Source organism: Balaenoptera borealis (assembly GCF_965194805.1).
Source record: "Balaenoptera borealis genome assembly, chromosome: 12".
Classification (NCBI taxonomy): Eukaryota; Metazoa; Chordata; class Mammalia; order Artiodactyla; family Balaenopteridae; genus Balaenoptera; species Balaenoptera borealis.
This window is the reverse complement of record NC_138869.1, coordinates 32623270-32644223: the sequence shown is the minus strand read 5'-3', so window position 1 is coordinate 32644223 and position 20954 is coordinate 32623270. Positions and strand designations below refer to the sequence as shown.

The window sequence follows — 20954 nt, the reverse complement described above, 5'->3', positions numbered from 1 at the left end:
ATCCCAGAGCAATGAAAACTTATTTTCATGCAGAAGTTTGTACACGAATGTTCACAGCAGCTTATTTGTAATAGCCAAAAAGTAGAAAGTATCCAAACATACTTCAATAGGTGAATGTTTAAACAAACTGCAGTATATCCGTAACATGGAACAATATTTAGCAATTTTTAAAAAGCCAATCTCAAAAGGATACATACTGCACAGTTAGTTTTATATAACATTCATGAAATATGAAAATTATCGAGATCAAGAACAGATTAGCGGTTGCTAGTGGTTGGGGATGATGTGAGGGGATGGGTGTGGCTATAAAGGAGTAGAAGGAAGGAGTCTTGTGATGATGGTACAGGTAAGTATCTTGATTGTGTTGGTGATTGCATGAAACTACACATGATAAAATTGCATAGAACTACACTTACACACGTAATATACATACACACACAAAATGCCTGTATAACTGGTAAAATCTGAATAAGCTCTACAGATTATACCAGTGTCAATTTCCTGGTTTTTGTATTGTACTATAGTTAGGCAAGATATTATCATTGGGGGAAGCTGGGTAAAGGGTCCACAGGACCTCCTTTTGTATTTCTTTACTACTTCCTATGAATCTATAATTATTTCCAAATTTAATTTTTTAAAAATCAGACCTACTGATTACTCAGAGTAAAAATTCCAAATCTAGGTATTGTTTCCTCTGCAGTTTACCCAGCATCTGCACCGATCATTGGAAGCAGATCATAAGCACATCTCAGATGCCCATACTTCCACAATAACCTCTCCAATCCCCAGGCTCAATTCCCTCCTCTAGGCCCCTTCTTATAGTTTAAAGAAGGGAACTAGCAGGGTGGGAACCCCCTCAATGGCTTAGCAAAACTCTATGCCAGTTCTCAGGTTGTCCTTCAACTCTGTTACGGCTCTATTCCACTTCTGTTGTCACCATTTTCTCCATGTCTGATGCATCAGGGTTGCTGCTGAAAAAGGTTTGGTTGCAGCCTTTCCTCATTAAAAAGAGGACAATTTTGGGCTTCCCTGGTGGCACAGTGGTTAAGAATCCACCTGCCAATGCAGGGGATACGGGTTTGAGCCCTCGTCCGGGAAGATCTCACATGCCGCGGAGCAGCTAAGCCCATGTGCCACAACTACTGAGCCTGCACTCTAGAGCCCACGAGCCACAACTACTGAGCCCACGTGCCACAACTACTGAAGCCCGAGTGCCTAGGGCCCATGCTCCACAACAAGAGAAGCCACCGCAATGAGAAGCCCACGCACAGCAACAAAGACCCAACGCAGTCAAAAAAAATAATTAATTAATTAATTTTAAAAAATAGACCAATTGTGATTGCTTGTGGCATTTTACAGTGATATGTACAAAACAAACAAACAAACCCTAAAGCATGGCAGAAGGTCCTTAGGCTTTTATATAAATAATTCACTCTATATAAATTCCCCTAAGAGAAATCCGTGTCAGTCTACAGAAAGTGTCTCTTTCAGGGGACTCATACCAGTTGTCTGTATTTCAGCACACTGATAGCCATTTGCAATTTGCAAAGAAAAAAATATATCTTTTATATCTGAAGGGGAACACCACACTGTTATTCCTTTGTAAGATTAAGAAATTTATTCTAATTTAAAAGTTAGCTGAATTCTTACTCTTACAAACTAGACTTTAAAACACAGCCAGTAAATTGACCAAGCACTACCACTTTTATCCTTCTGATGTGTAAGCCTATCAAAACATTAGTGATGAAAACCTTCATTTAAAAAATCCTGTTATTCAATTATAATATGCATTTCACTACCACACTGTATTTATGACCCTTAACAGCCAAAGCTGGAACTGCTCTAATACTGATTTCTTCAGTGCTTATCATTAATTAAAAAGTAAAAAACTATTACCAGGGTATCTGCAATCAGGCTTTCAAAGTAAGAAACATCAATATCCGGTAATTGAGAACATCTGGGAACAAATTTTAATAAGCAAAAACTCAGGAGAGGAAAAAAAAATGTTCTATTATTTCAAATTGTAACCAGATCAGTATATGCTACTGAAATGTTAAAACTGCCCATGCCTTCAAGGCATCTATCCAATTTTTCTCCTCTAGCAGATGCCAAAAAAAAAATATAGTCAGACTCGTCCATTTATATAATGTTTACATATATAACACATCAACAATATATTGTTTGAGGTTTTATGGAAGCCAACGTCAAGAAGCAAAATGTGTTCTGCCAATGTACTTCAGTTCCTGCTCATCCTTAGAGGTAGGCAGATGGATCATTAAATTATGGCTGTGCTAAGTACCTACTAAAGCATAGTGATGTACTTGTGTCAAGGGCACATAGATGAATAAAATAGTTCCCACCCTAAAGGAGTGCAAAATCTAGTATTGGAGCCACATGGAGAGTCTGCAAATGAAAGAACTCAAGCACAGAGTGTGTCCATGGTGAAAGGGAAGTCCTTAACATCAGTTGAGACTGATAAAAATAGAATAGGGTAGTGGTAATAGCAAGAATGGTTTGAGTGTCTTTGGCTCCCTAATCTACTCTACCAGCATCCACCAAGTCACCTCAAATAAACAAATTTATTTGTTATGTACCTGTTAGGTACCTGCAGTTTCAAAAAATGTCCCCTAGCTTCCCCTAATCTATCACTCAGAGTCCCACCAGGACACAGATGGCCCACTCTAATTAAAATAAATTGAGGAGGGTTTAATAAAAGAGACCATTTACAAAACTTTGGGTAGTATACAGGGAAACCATAAGGAATAGCCAACACTCTGGAGTTATTATCATCCTTAGCTGTAAACGGAGAAGGGAAAGGAGCAGTGCCCAGAACCTGGAAGGAGAAGGTCTGGTTGGGAAGTTAATATTAAGAAGAGATTTAGATAGAGGGACACAGCTAGACCAAGTAAGAGCCATTGGGAGGGATCCAAGGCAACTAATACCCTGACCTCACTCTCCTCCCTTCCTCTGATCTCTTGTTCGGGTTTCCAAGTGGCCAGAAGGCAAAAAATCCACTGATGAAGTCCATATAGATGAGCAGATGGAAGAGAATAGAGTTCCTGATTCCCACTGCTGAGAAAATGAGGAGCTACCAACTGCCTAGGGCAGAGAGTTGCTCTGAAAATTAAATGATATAAGGCATATTATGCATACAACCACAACCTCAAACATAGCACATGAATGAGAAATGGAAGTTATTAAATATATAATAAGGATTTTCTTCATTATACAATTCAATTTAGCAATTATCTATGCCTCCTATCATTTTCTCTCCACACGAAAGGTACGTAGGAAGGGGAGAGAAACCAACATTTCTGGAGTGACTACTACATTTGCAGCACAGTGCTAAGCATTTGGGATATGCCATCTCATCTAATTTTCCCTAGGAACTACAAGATAGGAATTATTTAGCCTATGGGATAGGTGAAGAAACTGAAGCTCAGATACATTACCCACCTTGCTTACAATCATAATTAGGAACTCAGATCTGTCAAACTCCTAAGCCCATGATTTCTCCATTATTATATGTGATGAGTTGTAGATGGGCTACCTGCCCACATGAGAAATATTTTTCATCAAATTGAGGGAAATCAGAGGACAAGCTTGCTAAAGGTAAAACATCCATCTTAGGATTGCCATTAAGAAATAGTCAATAACTGATAGATATGAGGAAGAAGAGGAGAAGAATGGTGATGATGATGATGGTGATGACAGTGATGGTGATGGTGATGACTGATGGTGGTGCTGGTAATGATGATAAACACCTCATCTTAACAAAGGGCTAAAGAGCTTCTATAACTGACACCAAGAATTCCTTAAATAAAGTAAAGGACCTAGAAGTAGAAGTCAACCTCAAGCAACATTTTTAGGGAAATTGTTTTTCTTTTGTCATTTCAACAAACAACTGAACCAGAGTGTTTTAAAGATTATTCTACCATGAAAACAGCACTGTCAATGACCACAATAAATGCTAAACAAAATTCTTCATGAAATTAAACATTTTTCATGAACCCAAGGCTATAAATATTTTAGGGGTAGCTCATGACACTTTGGATTTATGCTATGTGCCATTACCAATTTTTTGTGTCCAAATATCCTTTCTGATGTAAGAAATTGTATGAAAAATCAAAAGAAGGCACCAAAGAAACACCAACTTATTGGAGAAAAAAATTCCTAATTTCCTAATTTTTTTCTACAACTGATTGTATTCAAAGAAACGCATGCATTTTTAAATAAAATATATACCACAAATTTCCCCTTTAGATTGAATCTTTCAGGAGTAACTTAGCAAAGTTGAAGCTTTAGTAAAAAAAATACATGAAATACAGAGTGAATAAAGTCTGTATTTCACCCTCCAGAAAATATCTACTTATAAAATATACACATGGCTAAATTCAGAAACCTACATAGTGGAAAGTTTCATAATTTGATTTGTTATAGTAAGCTATTGATATTTTTGATAGGAAAGAAGAGAGGAAGGGAGACATGAACCTCGGAATATATCCTCCGCAGTTTAAGATATAAAAGTTTTATTATTTCCATTAAGGTACTTAATATTTAACATCAAATGTCGCTTCTTTCATCTTGCTGTCTTATTAAAAAAGCCTATCATCAAAAAATTAAGTCTCTATATGAAATGGTTCATCCATAGTGATAAAAGTTTGAATTATAACTTAGTCAATGAAAGGTTGTTTGTCTATATTTTATTGCTTTTGCTATTTCTTTAGTAATCATCTTTGCAGTCTGTGCACTGACATTTGCAATAATGTGTTTACATCAGAAAGTTAGGCCCTGTCGTTTGGTGTAACAAGAGGCTGTATATTGTAGCACACAGGCACTTAGCATACCCCACTTCCTCTTTTTTCATCTGTCATCTTTAATTACCTTTAGAGGCATTAACAACATATTAGTAAAAATCTGTGGAGGGATATGAGATTAATTAGGTTCAGTGGGGTTAAGAAGTGTCATATTCTTTTTCTGAGGTGAAAGTCTACTTGATAACTACAACTTCATTTCCCATAAAGCTAAAAAGAAAGTACTATGTGATTTTCATCCTTCTATAAGTTCTTGGTCTCTTATTAAAGACTGAATCAGAGAATAAAATTACAATGCACTCTGACTCTGCCACAGAATTTTGTAACTTGAAGGGAATTGTATTCCCGTGTGCATGCAAATACCCTATCCCACTACAGCATGTGTTCTCTACACTTAGCAGAAGTCGCTGATGCTTCACCCAGATCCTGTTTGGGTTTTGGGATCCGTTTTACCAGTTTGGTAGCCCATTCCTTCTTACAGGTGTTGCTGCCAATCTTCTCCAAAGGACTGCCCTTGAGCGAAAGAGCCCCTTCACCCAGAGGTGCCTGGGAGACGTACCACCATAGCCACCCCCTACCCAGGGCCCATAGCTAATGACTGACTAGTGGAAAGGGGAGTGCTCTGTCTCAAGGCAGGACTGCCCGTGTGGTACGATTCATGCTCCAGAGCTCCTCATGCGATCAGGCTAATTTTATTGGAAACCACATCCTTGGCAGCTTCTTCCCCTGCCCTATCCTAATACTCTCACTCCCCTCCTGGTTTCTCCCAAGAGCCCTCCCTTAATAAATCACCTGCACACCAATCCCTGTCTGAAGACCAAGAATCCAACCTAAGACTCCACAGAAGCAAACACTGATGAAAAGACAGGCACATAATTGGTCTTCCAGTTTGGGCAGGTAAGCAACAACATCTCAGCCATTTTTAAAGTCCCTGTCTACAGAGCTTTACAAGCCCAAGTTGGTGGTGGCGGGAGAATGTCACATGCCATTATGTAACTGTGAGAAGGGAAGTTCCTAAGATCTACAAACTCACCTCACTGACAGGAGTCACTAACTGATTCCTACTCTGGGGAACGCGGCAGTTGGCAAGGGCTGCCCTTCTTGGCAGATGTCAGGTGGTGTCCTGCACTGCAATTCCCCACTCATTCGGAGAACAAAAGGAGTCTGGGGCTAGTGGAGGGAAAAAATACGACAAGCTGAGCATCAAACTACAAACAGCTCTTTGAAACCTCCCTGATAGAGATGATGGTGTTTGTGCCATAGCTATTGAGTTGAATCTAATAATAGAAGGACGGATCACCACTTACTCTGTGCTGTCAGTAATGAAAGCTATCAAAACTAAGCCTGAATGCACCTCACTGTTGCCGTGTAAATCTAACATGGACAGCTGAATGAGGGAGGGACATTACCTTTTCTCACACTCCAATTTTACTCATGAAAGAAATGTGGCGATTAACTTGAGAGATTAATTAAATCCAACAGCAAGTTCAGTTCCTTCCACAGTGCATTCTGATATCATAGGAAGGGGCCAACATGCTGTGGGCACTTAGCACATGTTAAATAATAATTACTAAAATAATCTAATTTGGACTATTTTTTGCAGAAAACTGGCAGCTAACCTCACCAGTAAACAAATGCCACAATCTGATACAGCTACTCAATATTTCACATGGTCTTACTCTAAACTCTATTATTCCTGAAACTCCCAACAAATACTGCACAATAAGTGTGTTTCCTCCCTCAGCAATTTCACTCACCAATAGTATTTACTATATCTTATTGGGCCCCCTGAAGAGTGAGGAGGCAGCCAATCAGACAAAACACAAACTCTGACCCAGCTTAAGAAGTAATAGGCAGGATCCCATTGTGTCTTCTTCAAAACAAAGACTGACACTGACATGGGAAGGAAAGAGCAACAGGGGTAGAGGCATGACCTTTATTCCGTGTCAGAAAGCCACATGGTGTGCTCTGGTTCGCCTTCTTATGTGTCCTCAGAGTCAACTGTCGTTCTATTTTTGTGCTTTCTTCTCTGAAATGCTCAAGTGCTTTCCTCGTCTATCATACAGAAAATCTGGTTTTAAGAGGAGTCTTACAAATTTGACCAATTGGCAGAATGGTAATTAAATTCTTGCTTTGGTGAAAGTCAATAAAATTGTTTTAAAATGTTTGCTATAGAATCATGCACCTATAATATAGATCAAATTAAACAATAGAGTTATTATATAGATACCATGTATGAATTACAGTAGTGCCTATTCCCCCCCCAATCCCACACAGCTCTCAAATCCACCTACCCAAAAGGTGATTCCCAACAGTCTCATTATCAAGGACTCCTCTTATTATCATTTGAGAATGGAGTATAAATTTTTAAATATTCTATCTATCCAAGATTAATAATCAACTAATTTCCCTTTTGGTGTTATTAAGAAAGGTATATATTCTGTTGAAACTTCTGATCAACAAATCAACATTAGGACACACAATTAACATAATCCTTGGCAAAAATAGGAAAAGGTAACATTTGGGTACCTTCTTCACAGTCAGTGTGGTTACTGATACACTTTAGGAAATAATGAAATGAGTGTGAAGATCTCCTTTCTAGACAGGGAACTCTATGACAAGGTGATGTCCTAGACCTACCCTAATAGTCATAAGTGAAGAAAATTTATATTAACAATCTTTTAAACTGCAAGAAGCTTTATCTACCTAAGTGGCACCTTGGAACTAGAAAGAGATGGTAATTAACATCAAGTCCCAATGTTCTAATATAATCATATCACCTGAAACACAGTATGTCCAGGCATATCTTCAACTATTACAAAAAATGTCTATGCTATTAATATACTTCTTGACCACCACAGACTGAATGTTTGTGTCCCTCCCTCAATTCATATGTTGAAATCCTAACTCCACTGTGATGGTATTAGAAGGTGGGGCCTCTGGTAGGTGATTAGGTCACATAATGGGATTAGTGCTCTTATAAAAGAAACCCCGAGAGCTCTCTTGCCCCTTCCATCATGCAAGGACACAGTGACAAGATGGGCTATGAACCAGGAAAAAGGCTCTCACCAGACAATGAATCTGCCAGCGTCTTGATCTTGGAGTTCCCAGCCTCCAGAACTAAAAGAAATAAATTTCTGCTGTTCAAGCCACCCACAGTATTTTTGTTATAACAGCACAAACAGACTAAGACAATGACAGAATGTTCCTACAATTGATGACAAAAAAAGTATATGGAAAACAAATGACTGAATTTATCAGATTTGGAGTGGTCTTAAATTTGCATCAAAATGAAAATATTTAATTCAACTGATCCAACATTAGTCCATAGTTTTCATTCAGGCTATTATTTTAGACCTACTAACTAATAATAATGTCTAACATTATTAAGCTCTTACAAAGTGTTTTATGTAATGTACATTCAATCATTTATTTGACTCAACAACCCTATGTAAGAAGTACTATTATCATCCTACTTTACAGATGAAGAAACTAAAGTTTACTTAAGTATCATGCATAGCTATACAGCATCTGTGTTTACCTACTCCTTGGTCAATCCGGACCAAATGACCTGGGTGGAGGAGGGGGTAGGGAGAGGTAGTGGGGGTGTGAAGCTTGATATTTTGTTCTAATCGTCAAGGAAAACATTGTGAAATGTCTGAACAATAACTTGTCCCAAGACCACAAGCTTACCTTCAGTACTGCGAATACTGTAAGAGATATATCTAAAGTTCTTTCTGATATTTCTTACATCACCAGTTTAATTGCATATAATACATATTAATTGGATGTAAGATCTATTTGAATATCTCTCATTGTAGCAGAATTATATAAGGAGAGTTAAATAATATAGGGAGCTGACAGTTCTGTTTAACAGAAAGTAAAAGTTGGGAAAAATATAATCTCAATAATTCCACTGAAGTGGGGGTGGAGTCAAGATGGCGTACTAGGAGGACACAGAATTCGCGTCTCCACACAACTAGGACACCTACCAGGCACCAGTGGGGGTCCATGGACACCTAAGGGGATGGGAGGAACCCCCAGCAACCAGGTAGGACATGGGGCATGGGGGGAGTGAAGGGGGAGGAGAAGTGGAGGCGGGTCAGGACTGGCGCCCCTGAGGGGCAGCTGAGGGAGGGGAAGGGATCCCATGCCCGAAGGGGGAAATTGGGGAACCACTGGGAGGGCAGAGGATCAAAAGGAAGCGTGGCCAGGTTTCCCCTGCCCACTTGGGCCCCTAGGAACCTGCTGAGATCCCGGGCCTGATCCTCTTCCCACTGAGGCCCCCTCCAGCCATGCAGGTCCTGAGGGAGGGGGAGGGAGGGAAGGGGGAGCAAAAGTAACAGCCGGACATCTGGGACAGCACCCCTGAGGGGTGGCTGGCGGAGGGAAGGAGTTCCTACACCCAGCGGGATCCACTCACGGTTAGGGGTCCAGCGGAGACGGGGGAAACCCTGGGGGAGATGGTGGGGAGGGGTGCAAAGGAACAGAACGGAACATGGCCAGGGCTTTCCCTGTCCACTTAGGCACTGGGGAGCCTGCTGGACTCCCAGGCCTAACCCCCTGCCCTCGGAGCCTCCTTCCTGCTGGGCATAACCCAAGCCCCGGCCCTACACCCCCACTCAGGGCCCTACCTCTACACTCGGAGACCCCCTCCAACGTGCTGGGCCTAAAACCCACCCACACACTCTTCCTCAGGGCCCTAATTCCAAACTCCAGAACCCCACACTCCAGAGGCCCTCCTTTCCCAGTGTGGCCTCTCCCCTTCTGCACAGGTCCTAAGCAGAAGCCCCACCCCATGCTTGAAAGTAGCCCTGCCAAGGCCCCACCCACAGGGCCTTTTCTGGCTAGTGGGTCCTGAGCCTAGGTCCCGGCCCATGCTCAAACATAACCCCCCCACCCACCTAGGTCACTCCAACCTAAACCCCGCCCCTGCCTCAGTTCCACCGCCTAAACTCCACCCCCATAGCCAAGGCTTTTATTTTCTTTTTTCCACTTTTAGACTGGAGTTCTGTTTTACCTTGTTGATTCATTGTTGTTGATTCTTTTATATTTTTATTTTTCCTAGTAAATCTTTTATTTTTTGAATTTTACTTTATTCTTTATACTTTGTTATTGTTCTCTCCTTTTGGCTTGTTCCTCTCCCTCCTTTTTTTTCTCTGTTGTAGTTTTATTTTACCTTGTTGCAGTTGTTTCAATTACAGTTTTATTTTTCCTAATGTATTTTTTATCTTTCTAATTTTATTTTGTTTTTCATTCTTTAATATTACACTGCTTCCTTTTTTCTTTCTTTTTTTTACTGCGCAATGAAGCTTGCAGGATCTTGGTTCCCAGGCTGGAGATCGGGCCTGAGCTCCTGTGGTGGGAGCTCCAAGTCCAAACTGCTGGACTAACAGAGAACCTCAGACCTCAGGGAATATTAATTGGAGTGAGGCCTCCTGGAGGTCCTCATCTCAGCACCAAGACCCAGTTCTATCCAACTGCCTGCAAACTCCAGTACTGAACGTCTCAGTTCAAACAACCAGTAAGACAGGAATACAGCACCACACATCAAAAAAAAAAAAAAAAAAGAAAGAAAGAGACAACAATAAAATATGTTACAGATGAGGGAGCAAGGTAAAAACTACAAGACCAAATAAATGAAGATGAAATAGGCAACCTACATGAAAAAGAATTCAAAGTAATGATAGGAAAGATGATCCAAAAATCTCAGAAACAGAATGGAGAAAATTCAAGAAACATTTAACAAGGATCTAGAGGAACTAAACAGCAAACAAACAGTGATGAACAACACAATTACTGAAATTAAAAATACACTAGAAGGAATCAATATCAGAATAACTGAGGCAGAAGAACAGATAAGTGAGCTGGAAGATAAAATGGTGGAAATAACTGCCAGAGAGCAGAATAAAGAAAAAAGAATGAAAAGAATTGAGGACAGTCTCAGAGACCTCTGGGCCAACATTAAACTCACCAACATTCGAATTTTAGGGATCCCAGAAGAAGAAGAGAAAAAGAAAGGGTCTGAGAAAATATTTGAAGAGAATAGTCAAAAACTTCCCTAACATGGAAAAGGAAATAGTCAATCAAGTCCAGGAAGCACAGAGAGTACCGTACAGGGTAAACCCAAAGAGAAACATACCGAGACACATATTAATCAAACTATCAAAAATTAAATACAAAGAAAAAATATTAAAAGCAGCAAGGGAAATGCAACAAATAACATACAAGGGAATCTGCATAATGATAACAGCTGATCTTTCAGGAGAAACTCTGCAAGCCAGAAGGGAGTAGCAGGACATATTTAAAGTGATGAAATGGAAAAACCTACAACCAAGATTACTCTACCCAGCAAGGATCTCATTCAGATTAGACAGACAAATTAAAACCTTTACAGACAAGCAAAAGTTAAGAGAATTCAGCAACACCAAACCAGCTTTACAGCAAATGCTAAAGGAACTTCTCTAGGCAGGAAACACAAGAGAAGAACAAGACCTACAAAATCAAACCCAAAACAATTAAGAAAATGGTAATAGGAACATACATATCAATAATTACCTTAAATGTTAATGGATTAAATGCTCCAACCAAAAGACACAGACTGGCTGAATGGATACAAAAACAAGACCCACATATATGCTGTCTACAAGAGACCCACTTCAGACCTAGGGACACATACAGACTGAGTGAGGGAATGGAAAAAAATATTCCATGCAAACGGAAATCAAAAAAAAGCTAGAGTAGCAATTCTCATATCAGACAAAACAGACTTTAAAATAAAGACTATTACAAGAGACAAAGGACACTACATAATGATCAAGGGATCAAACAAAGAATATATAACAATTGTAAATATTTATGCACCCAACATAGGAGCACCTGAATACATAAGGCAAATGCTAACTGCCATAAAAGGGGAAATCGACAATAACACAATCATAGTAGGGGACTTTAACACTCCACTTTAACCAATGGACAGATCATCCAAAGTGAAAATAAATAAGGAAACACAAGCTTTAAATGACACATTAAACAAGATGGACTTAATTGATATTTATAGGACATTCCAGCCAAAAACAACAGAATACACTTTCTTCTCAAGTGCTCATGGAACATTCTCCAGGATAGACCATATCTTAGGTCACAAATCAAGACCTGGTAAATTTAAGAAAATTGAAATCGTACCAAGTATCTTTTCCAACCACAACACTATGAGACTAGATATCAATTACAGGAAAAAAATGTAAAAAATACAAACACATGGAAGCTAAACAATACACTACTAAATAACCAAGAGATCACTGAAGAAATCAAAGAGGAAATCAAAAAATACCTAGAAATAAATGACAATGAAAATAAGACGACCCAAAACCTATGGGATGCAGCAAAAGCAGTTCTAAGAGGGAAGTTTCTAACAATACAATCCTACCTCAAGAAACGAGAAACATCTCAAATAAACAACCTAACCTTAAATGTAAAGCAATTAGAGAAGAAGAACAAAAAAAGACCCAAAGTTAGCAAAAGGAAAGAAATCATAAAGATCAGATCAGAAATAAATGAAAAAGAAATGAAGGAAACAACAGCAAAGATCAATAAAACTAAAAGCTGGTTTTTTGAGAAGATACACAAAATTGATAAACCATTAGCCAGACTCATCAAGAAAAAAAGGGAGAAGACTCAAATCAACAGAATTAGAAGCGCAAAAGAAGTAACAACGGACACTGCAGAAATACAAAGGATCATAAGAGATTCCTACAAGCAACTATATGCCAATAAAATGGACAACCTGGAAAAAATGGACAAATTCTTAGAAAATCACAACCTTCCAAGACTGAACCAGGAAGAAATAGAAAATATAAAAAGACCAATCACAAGCACTGAAATTGAGACTGTGATTAAAAGTCTTGCAACAAACAAAAGGCAGGACCAGATGGCTCCACAGGCGAATTCTACCAAACACTTAGAGAAGAGCTAACACCTATCCTTCTCAAACTCTTCCAAAAGCAGAGGAAGGAAAACTCCCAAACTCATTCTACGAGGCCACCATCGCCCTGATACCAAAACCCGACAAATGTATCACTAAAAAAGAAAACTACAGGCCCATATCTCTGATGAACATAGATGCAAAACTCCTCAACAAAATACTAGCAAACAGAATCCAACAGCACATTGAAAGGATCATACACAATGATCAAGGGGATCATTACCTCTTGATCATTACCCCAGGAATGCAAGGATTCTTCAATATACGCAAATCAATCAATGTGATACACCATATTAACAAACTGAAGGATAAAAACCATATGATAATCTCAATAGATGCAGAAAAAGCTTTTGACAAAATGCAACACCCATTTATGATAAAAACTTTCCAGAAAGTAGGCATAGAGGGAACCTACCTCAACATAATAAAGGCCATATATGACAAACCCACAGCCAACATCGTTCTCAATGGTGAAAAACTGAAACCCTTTCCTCTAAGATCAGGAACACGACAAAGTTGCTCACTCTCACCACTATTATTCAACATAGTTTTGGAAGTTTTAGCCACAGCAATCAAAGAAGAAAAAGAAATAAAAGGAATCCAAACTGGAAAAGAAGAAGTAAAACTGTCACTGTTTGTAGATGATGTGATACTATACATAGAGAATCCTAATGATGCTACCAGAAAACTACTAGGGCTAATCAATGAATTTGGCAGAGTAGCAGGATCCAAGTTAATGCACAGAAATCTCTTGCATTTCTATACACTAATGATGAAAATTCGGAAAGAGAAAATAAGGAAACACTCCCATTTACCACTGCACCAAAAAGAATAAAATACCTAGGAATAAACCTACCTAAGGAGACTAAAGACCTGTATGCAGAAAACTATAAGACACTGATGAAAGAAATTAAAGATGATACAGGTGGAGAGATATAACATATTCTTGGATTGGAATAATCAACATTGTGAAAATGACTGTACTACCAAAAGCAATCTACAGATTCAATGCAATCCCTATCAAAATACCAATGGCATTTTTCACAGAACTAGAACAAAAAATTTCACAATTTGTATGCAAACACAAAAGACCCCAAATAGCCAAAGCAATCTTGAGAAAGAAAAACGGAGCTGGAGGAATCAGGCTCCCAGACTTCAGACTGTACTACAAAGCTATAGTAATCAAGACAGTATGGTACTGGCACAAAAACAGAAATATAGATCAATGGAACAGGATAGAAAGCCCAGGGATAAACCCATGCACTTATGGTCACCTTATCTTTGATAAAGGAGGCAAGAGTATACAATGGAGAAAAGACAGCTTCTTCAATAAGTGGTGCTGGGTAAACTGGACAGCTACGTGGAAAAGAATGAAATTAGAACACTTCCTAACACCATACACAAAAATAAACTCAAAATAGATGAAATACCTAAATGTAAAGCCAGACACTATCAAACTCTTAGAGGAAAACATAGGCAGAACACTCTATGACATAAATCACAGCAATATACTTTTTGACCTACCTCCTAGAGAAATGGAAATAAAAACAAAAATAAACAAATGGGACCTAATGAAACTTAAAAGCTTTTGCACAGCAAAGGATACCATAAACAAGATGAAAAGATAACACTCAGAATGGGAGAAAATATTTGCAAATGAATCATCAGACAAAGGATTAATCTCCAAAATATACAAGCAGCTCATGCACCTCAATATCAAAAAAGCAAACAACCCAAACCAAAAATGGGCAGAAGACCTAAAGAGACATTTCTCCAAAGAAGATATACAGATTGCCAATAAACACATGAAAAGATGCTCAACATCACTAATCATTAGAGAAATGCAAATCAAAACCACAATGAGGTATCACCTCACACTGGTCAGAATGGCCATCAAAAAATCTACAAACAATAAATGCTGGAGAGGGTGTGGAGAAAAGGGAACCCTCTTGTACTGTTGGTGGGAATGTAAATTGATGCAGCCACCATGGAGAACAGCACGGAGGTTCCTTAAAAAACTAAAAATAGAACTACCATATGACCCAGCAATCCCACTTCTGGGCATATACCCTGAGAAAACCATAATTCAAAAAGAGTCATGTACCACAATGTTCACTGCAGCACTATTTACAATAGCCAGGACATGGAAGCAACCTACATGTCCATCGACAGATGAATGGATAAAGAAGATGTGGCACATAAATACAATGGAATATTACTCAGCCATAAAAAGAAACGAAATTGAGTTATTTGTAGTGAGGTGGATGGACCTAGAGTCTGTCATACAGAGTGAAGTAAGTCAGAAAGAGAAAAACAAATAATGTATGCTAACACATATATATGAAATCTAAAAAAAAAAAAGAAATTGTTCTGATGAACCTAGGGGCAGGACAGAAATAAAGGCACAAAAGCAGAGAATGGACTTGAGGACACAGGGAGGGAGAAGGGTAAGCTGGGACAAAGTGAGAGAGTAACACTGATATATACACACTACCAAATGTAAAGTAGATAGCTAGTGGGAATCAGCTGCATAGCACAGGGAGATGAGCTCGGTGCTTTGCAACCACCTAGAGGGGTGGGATAAGGAGGGTGGGAGGGAGATGCAAGAGGGAGGGGACATAGGGATATGCGCATGCATATAGCTGATTCACTTTGTTATACAGCAGAAACTAACACAACATTGTAAAGCAATTATATTCCAATAAAGATGTTAAAAAAAAATAATTCCACTGAATTCTTAGTACATGTAGGAGTAATGGTATAATAATACATTACTGGAAAAATAAAATAATTTAAATTCACCTTCTCCAATATGAAGAATTTCTGTTTTCTTTAGGTAAGCTTCTGAAACTTCCTTTCTCTCCGCAAGGTAGAAATTTTGAAGTTAAAGGCTATGAGCAATTACATACACTAGATTATAGAAAGTTTCTTGTGTTAGCTAAAGAATCGTCTAAATTCTTCACAAACATGGTTATAGAATCCCAGAAAACTGATCCTGAAGAAATTCCTGTTTGTGACAATTCATAAAATATTTCACCATGAGATCTAGGTGCAAAAGACATGAATTCCAAGGATTTACCACTTTTGATATTAAAGGGTTTCCCATTTACTTTTAGCTTACTCATGTTGCATGGAAATTGATCTGAAATGCCATTTTAGGCAGAAATTTGTCCTCATCATTAAACTTTTCTTGATGAATCCAGATCATCAATATGAATTATTTAATTATTGAAATCCTCAGAACATATGAAGGGAGTTAAAACTAATCATCAATATACCAAATAGCCCTAGGCTGTTTGGTGTCTTCATTCCTCTGATTTTTTACAGACTCTGTGATAGTGGTCTTCTAGCTAAAGTTCACAGAATCAGATATTTTTACGAGACTCAATTACCAGCAGCTCAACTTCTTTCCTAAAATTGATCTGTCTGAGAATGCACTTCTCAGACAAGGAATCATGGGGATGACAATTTCTGTTTAAAAACCCTGTCTTTTCATCTGCAAGCCACTGTCAAAGAAGACATTGTTCCTGAGAAAAAGTCCCATAAGAGGCCAGCAAAAAAGGACTCAATAAGAAATACAACAGAGGGGGGTGCCTTATTTCACCAGAGGCAGAATCATTTCAAGCCTCCTCCTTACTGTGTCTAGAAATTCATTCTGGACTGAGAATTCAGAACTGAAAAGATAAGTCATTCAGAGGTTCATGAGAAAATTTATGTGAATACAAAATTCAACCTTAAAGAAAGAAAACCTGACCTATCTGATTGAGTCAACAAATAAGTTTCTCAAAATAGTTTAGATAGGTAGACATTTTTCATAAGCTTGATAAGCTAAATCAGCAGCTTCAAGGTTTCGATGAAATATATTTAAAGCATGTGACCAGATAAAAGCATTTTGTCCAAAAAAAAATCATTTCTGCTAAGCTGTATTGAATTTTGGAATATTTTTATCTTCCCCAAGTCTGAGTGTATCAAGCTGAACATGGTGCTTCTAAGAGAAAGAGCAACAAGTATAATCAATGGGTATTTGAGAGGCTTTGTTAAGTCTTTGGTGTACTTCCCAGAAACACAGAAAGTGAACGTCTCAAATGACTGATTAACAAATTCTTTTGCAAGTCAGTGTTTCCTTTCAACAAAATTGAAGGACAACTAATTGAGGTGTCAGAGGATGAATCACGAACAACAATTTGATGAGAAATCATTGTGTGATTTTGGGCATAAAACTGGTAAGGAGTTTTTTTAAAAAATTCGACGATAAAAAAAATCTCTCCAATCTCATCTACTTATTTGTGTGAGAAAGATTTCTCAATGCTTACATCTAGAAAAATGAAAAATTGGCATTGTGCTAAATCCTATCTTCTTCTAGAAATAAATATTTGACTTCATACAAAACTAGTTTAAAAAAAAAAAGTGTCCATCTCATTAACAGATGAAGTTCCAATAAATTTAACTTTTATATTTAGTGATTATCAATATTTAATATTATTTGTGGTTTTGGTCAATCTGTGCTAATAACAACAGTAATAAAAACTCAATCCAGATGTCATTTTTGAAATTTAGAGGATTATGGACTCAGGAAGTTATATTTATTTCAAGGTTCTGAGACTATACAATGATCAATAAAAATGTTTAAGCATATTTCATTGATAAATTCTGTAAGGTAAGTAAATAAAAACATGAATTAAAAGAGAAAAAGGATCAGTGTACAGTTTTCAGAAAGAACTTGCTTTTATATTTTTAAATAGATGATGGTGAGAATCAAATTATAATAGTATTATAGTATTATAGAATCTAAATGGGTATATTTTAAAATGATTTAGACTTTTAACTTTAAAATTCCAACATTTACAATACACCAGAAATTATGTTCTTGCTAATTCTTTAAACTTACGATGAAAAATTTGAGGTCTATAATTATTCAAAAAATCTTTCAAGGTGTAGGGAACAAAGAAATTGGAGCTTTCTGCTTTATTTCTTCTGCCTTCTTATTTCTGGAATTAGAAAGTGTGCTTTCCTGGCCCTACTTTAACATTTGCTCTTTGATCCACTGTTCCCTTAGAAATTGAGGTCTCCAAATCACAGAACTGTGGACATGATGAATTGCCCAAACAAATATGATACTAATTATTTGCTTTACCATAAGACTCATTACAAGCTCCTTTTAAATAACAATCTCCTCTAGCACTTCTGAAATACGGCTCCATGATTATAAAAATTCACCACTGAATTCTATTTACAGGCTCTTCACTTTTTAAGTCCAAAATACAAATGTGATGCTTTGATCCTATAGCAGATTTTCAAGAATAATCCCTTTTTAAGTGTCTGCACAAATATGTTATCGAGTTCAGCATGGCAACAAAAAGAAAACAGAAGAGAAGGGAGAAAGAAAAAAGAGGAGATGAAAATGGTATGATGATATCACAGAAGAAGGTGGGCAACTTTAAGCAATGAGGCCTTTTCAAACATGGCATCGCCAAATTTTATCACTAATTCATAATAGGATTAAAACACAAATCATTTTTTATCTGAGAACAAAGATAAGTATTGGTTTCATATAGTTCTTGTCCCTATAACCAGATTTCTTTCCTGGTTTTCTCTCTGAGACAAGAAACTCCTAATGAAACAGGGGATAAGTATTTCTTGAGGTCTGATGATCCTTACAAGCCCCTTGACCTCTCTATGGAACTCCATTTTCTTATCTATAAAATGAGAAGGTAGCTCTCAACCAATAATTTGAGGAGGGGAAGGAAAGGGGGCAAGGAGGGCAGACGAGAAGGTCCATGTTTCAAGGGACGAATTTTTTCGACAGAATACCCACACCTAGCCCGACCAGATTCTGACTCAAGCTGCATCACTACCCTACACCCCTGTCAACATCGAGAACTCCTGCTATGGGGATTTGTGTTCTTTCCTTCAAAATGAACAAAAGGCTGCCATCGCAGTGTATAATTTTAAGGTCCCTGCAGTAATGAGATTCCATATTCTTCAGCTATGAATAGAAAACAATGATATTCATTTGTTTCTCTTCTCCTATGTCCTTTGTTTCTGGCAAGGATCACTATTTACTCCTTGCAGCCTAGAAGAGGATGAAGTGTGTGCCTAGGAGGAGGAGGGGGATAAAAGATGTAGGTGGGGACATGTTTTCAGCCGCCATGAGGCTCAAGAGCTACATTAATCTGTAGTTCTATGCTTTCATGACTTCACAACTCTCCCAGCTTAAAAAAAAAAAAAAAAAATTATTAGGAGTTTTAAAGATCCCCCTTTCTCTCATCTTGAAGCCTGTTAAAAGATATTTGTAAAAAGGAGGTACAAAAGAAGAGGTTGCCAGAAAAGGTACTTTTTCTAAATCAAAGGAGCTCCCAGACAAAATGGGGTCTGACTTGGTGGTCAGCTGTCAGAGTGAAATTTAATTTAGCAGTAACAACAGACAAAGTATGTCAGACTAAGTGCTTGATCAAGAAACTGAAATTTTTTCAATAAAACAGCGTTGATGTCAGTTAAAGCAGAAACCCCAGGTAAAGAATGACTATGCTGAAAATAAATTAAGAAAACATCCCACAGACTTGAGAAAAAAAATTCTTTTTTATCCTCCCAACTCACCTTACTGTATGTAAAATTCAGAGGTTCTTGATTTCAGGAGGTTTTCCAGCCATAATGATGGGCTGGTGAAGACGTTTGTGTCCCTGGATCTAGTGATTCTTGTCATGGCTCTGAAGCCCAGAGTCACTCCTATTTAGAAAATCTCTTATATCCTTTTAGATTATGCTTGATCTCTCTTTTTGTTTTAATAAATGTATTTATTTATTTGTTTATTTTTGGCTGTGTTGGGTCTTCTCATTGTGGTGGTTTCTCTTGTTGCGAGCACAGGCTCTAGGCACACGGGCTTCAGTAGTTGTGGCACACGGGTTTAGTTGCTCTGCAGCATGTGGGATCTTCCCGGACCAGGGCTCGAACCCATGTCCCCTGCATTGGCAGGCAGACTCTTAACCACTGTGCCACCAGGGAAGGCTTATGCTTGATCTCTTTTCATCTAATTAATTACATCTCAGGAACCAAGAAGTAATTACATTAAGAACTTGGAGGCATGCCTTCAGAAATGTCACTATGGCTTTCTGTTTGTTTGCTTTAAAGCAAACCAGCACTCTGGAACTTAGTTCAGATTAGCAATTTTGTGCTTTCAGTTAGATACAGTGCAATGGTTCTACTCCTGGTTGCTAGAATAAGAAAGCAGGTGAAAGACATACAGTAATGTGGTTCAATCTCCCCTTCTCTCTCTCTGTCTTTCTCTCTGTCTCTCTCTCCTTTGTATTCTACTTCAGTATAGTGATTTGAGGCCTCTGGGTCTGAGTTGGGAGCATAGAAACTATTGGCAAATGTTTACTTGTTTACCTGAGGGTCAAGTGGGATGAAAAGCAGAACAAGAAGACAGAACTTTCCAAGGACTGGCACTGGTCAAAGCACAGAGAAACAATACGGATCTTCAAAGGGACATTTTTTTCTTTTTCTTTCTTTTTAAAAAATGTTGTCAGTCTAATAAGTGTTGAAGACTATTTGCTAAGCTGTCCAAAGACATAACTATGCTGAGACTGCTCCTTCACCTGTCTACTCTCAAAGGCCTCTGTGAACATCTGCATCACGCATGCAGGCCTCTTCCAAACAAAAGGAAGGAGGTCCAAAGAGAATGTGCTCTCAAAAAAGTTGTAAATGCATTTTAAAAAGTCTGTGAAAGCTCATCAGCCACCTGATTTCCTAGGCAGAGCCTCTTATTACCTTAACCATGATTTAAGACAGGAGCATGTGGGTAGAATAAAGACAGAGGGATGAGAAGTGGAGGAAAAGGAAAGGTGATGAATGATTAATGAAAATCTAGTGATTAATGGAACAAAGATTTTAAAAAGTAATAAAGCATTCATCCCTAGGGTGGAAAACAGGACAAACAAAAATGAGTACTAAATTGCCAAAACAGTAAAATAAGAGAGTAGAACAAACAAACAGAGTAGGACAAAGAAATGCCCATTTCAGTATAAGCATTGTTGAAAAACACAGGGGATTTGGGAACTTACCATTTACGAGTTATTTGCTTAAACAAAAATAAATCTATGTTGCCTGATTTCCTGAAAGTTACTTACTGATAATGGGCCATTTATGGATAAGAGCCT

At 38.1% G+C, this 20954-nt stretch overlaps 1 protein-coding gene across 8 annotated transcripts in view; it reads right to left on the bottom strand.

Moving 5' to 3' along the window:
* Positions 1 to 20954, bottom strand: part of FHIT (fragile histidine triad diadenosine triphosphatase) — a 1491711-nt gene that overhangs the window by 1245082 nt on the left and 225675 nt on the right. For 4 of the 8 annotated variants that reach the window (XM_082344847.1, XM_082344840.1, XM_082344849.1 and 1 more), the window contains exon 3: positions 7884 to 7934. The exons of 3 other annotated variants lie outside the window; for them this stretch is intronic. The gene's annotated coding sequence lies outside the window, so the exon portion shown is untranslated. Of the gene's footprint in view, positions 1 to 7883; positions 7935 to 20954 lie in introns of those variants that run through there. One more of the 8 variants, XM_082344848.1, reaches the window with a different exon arrangement.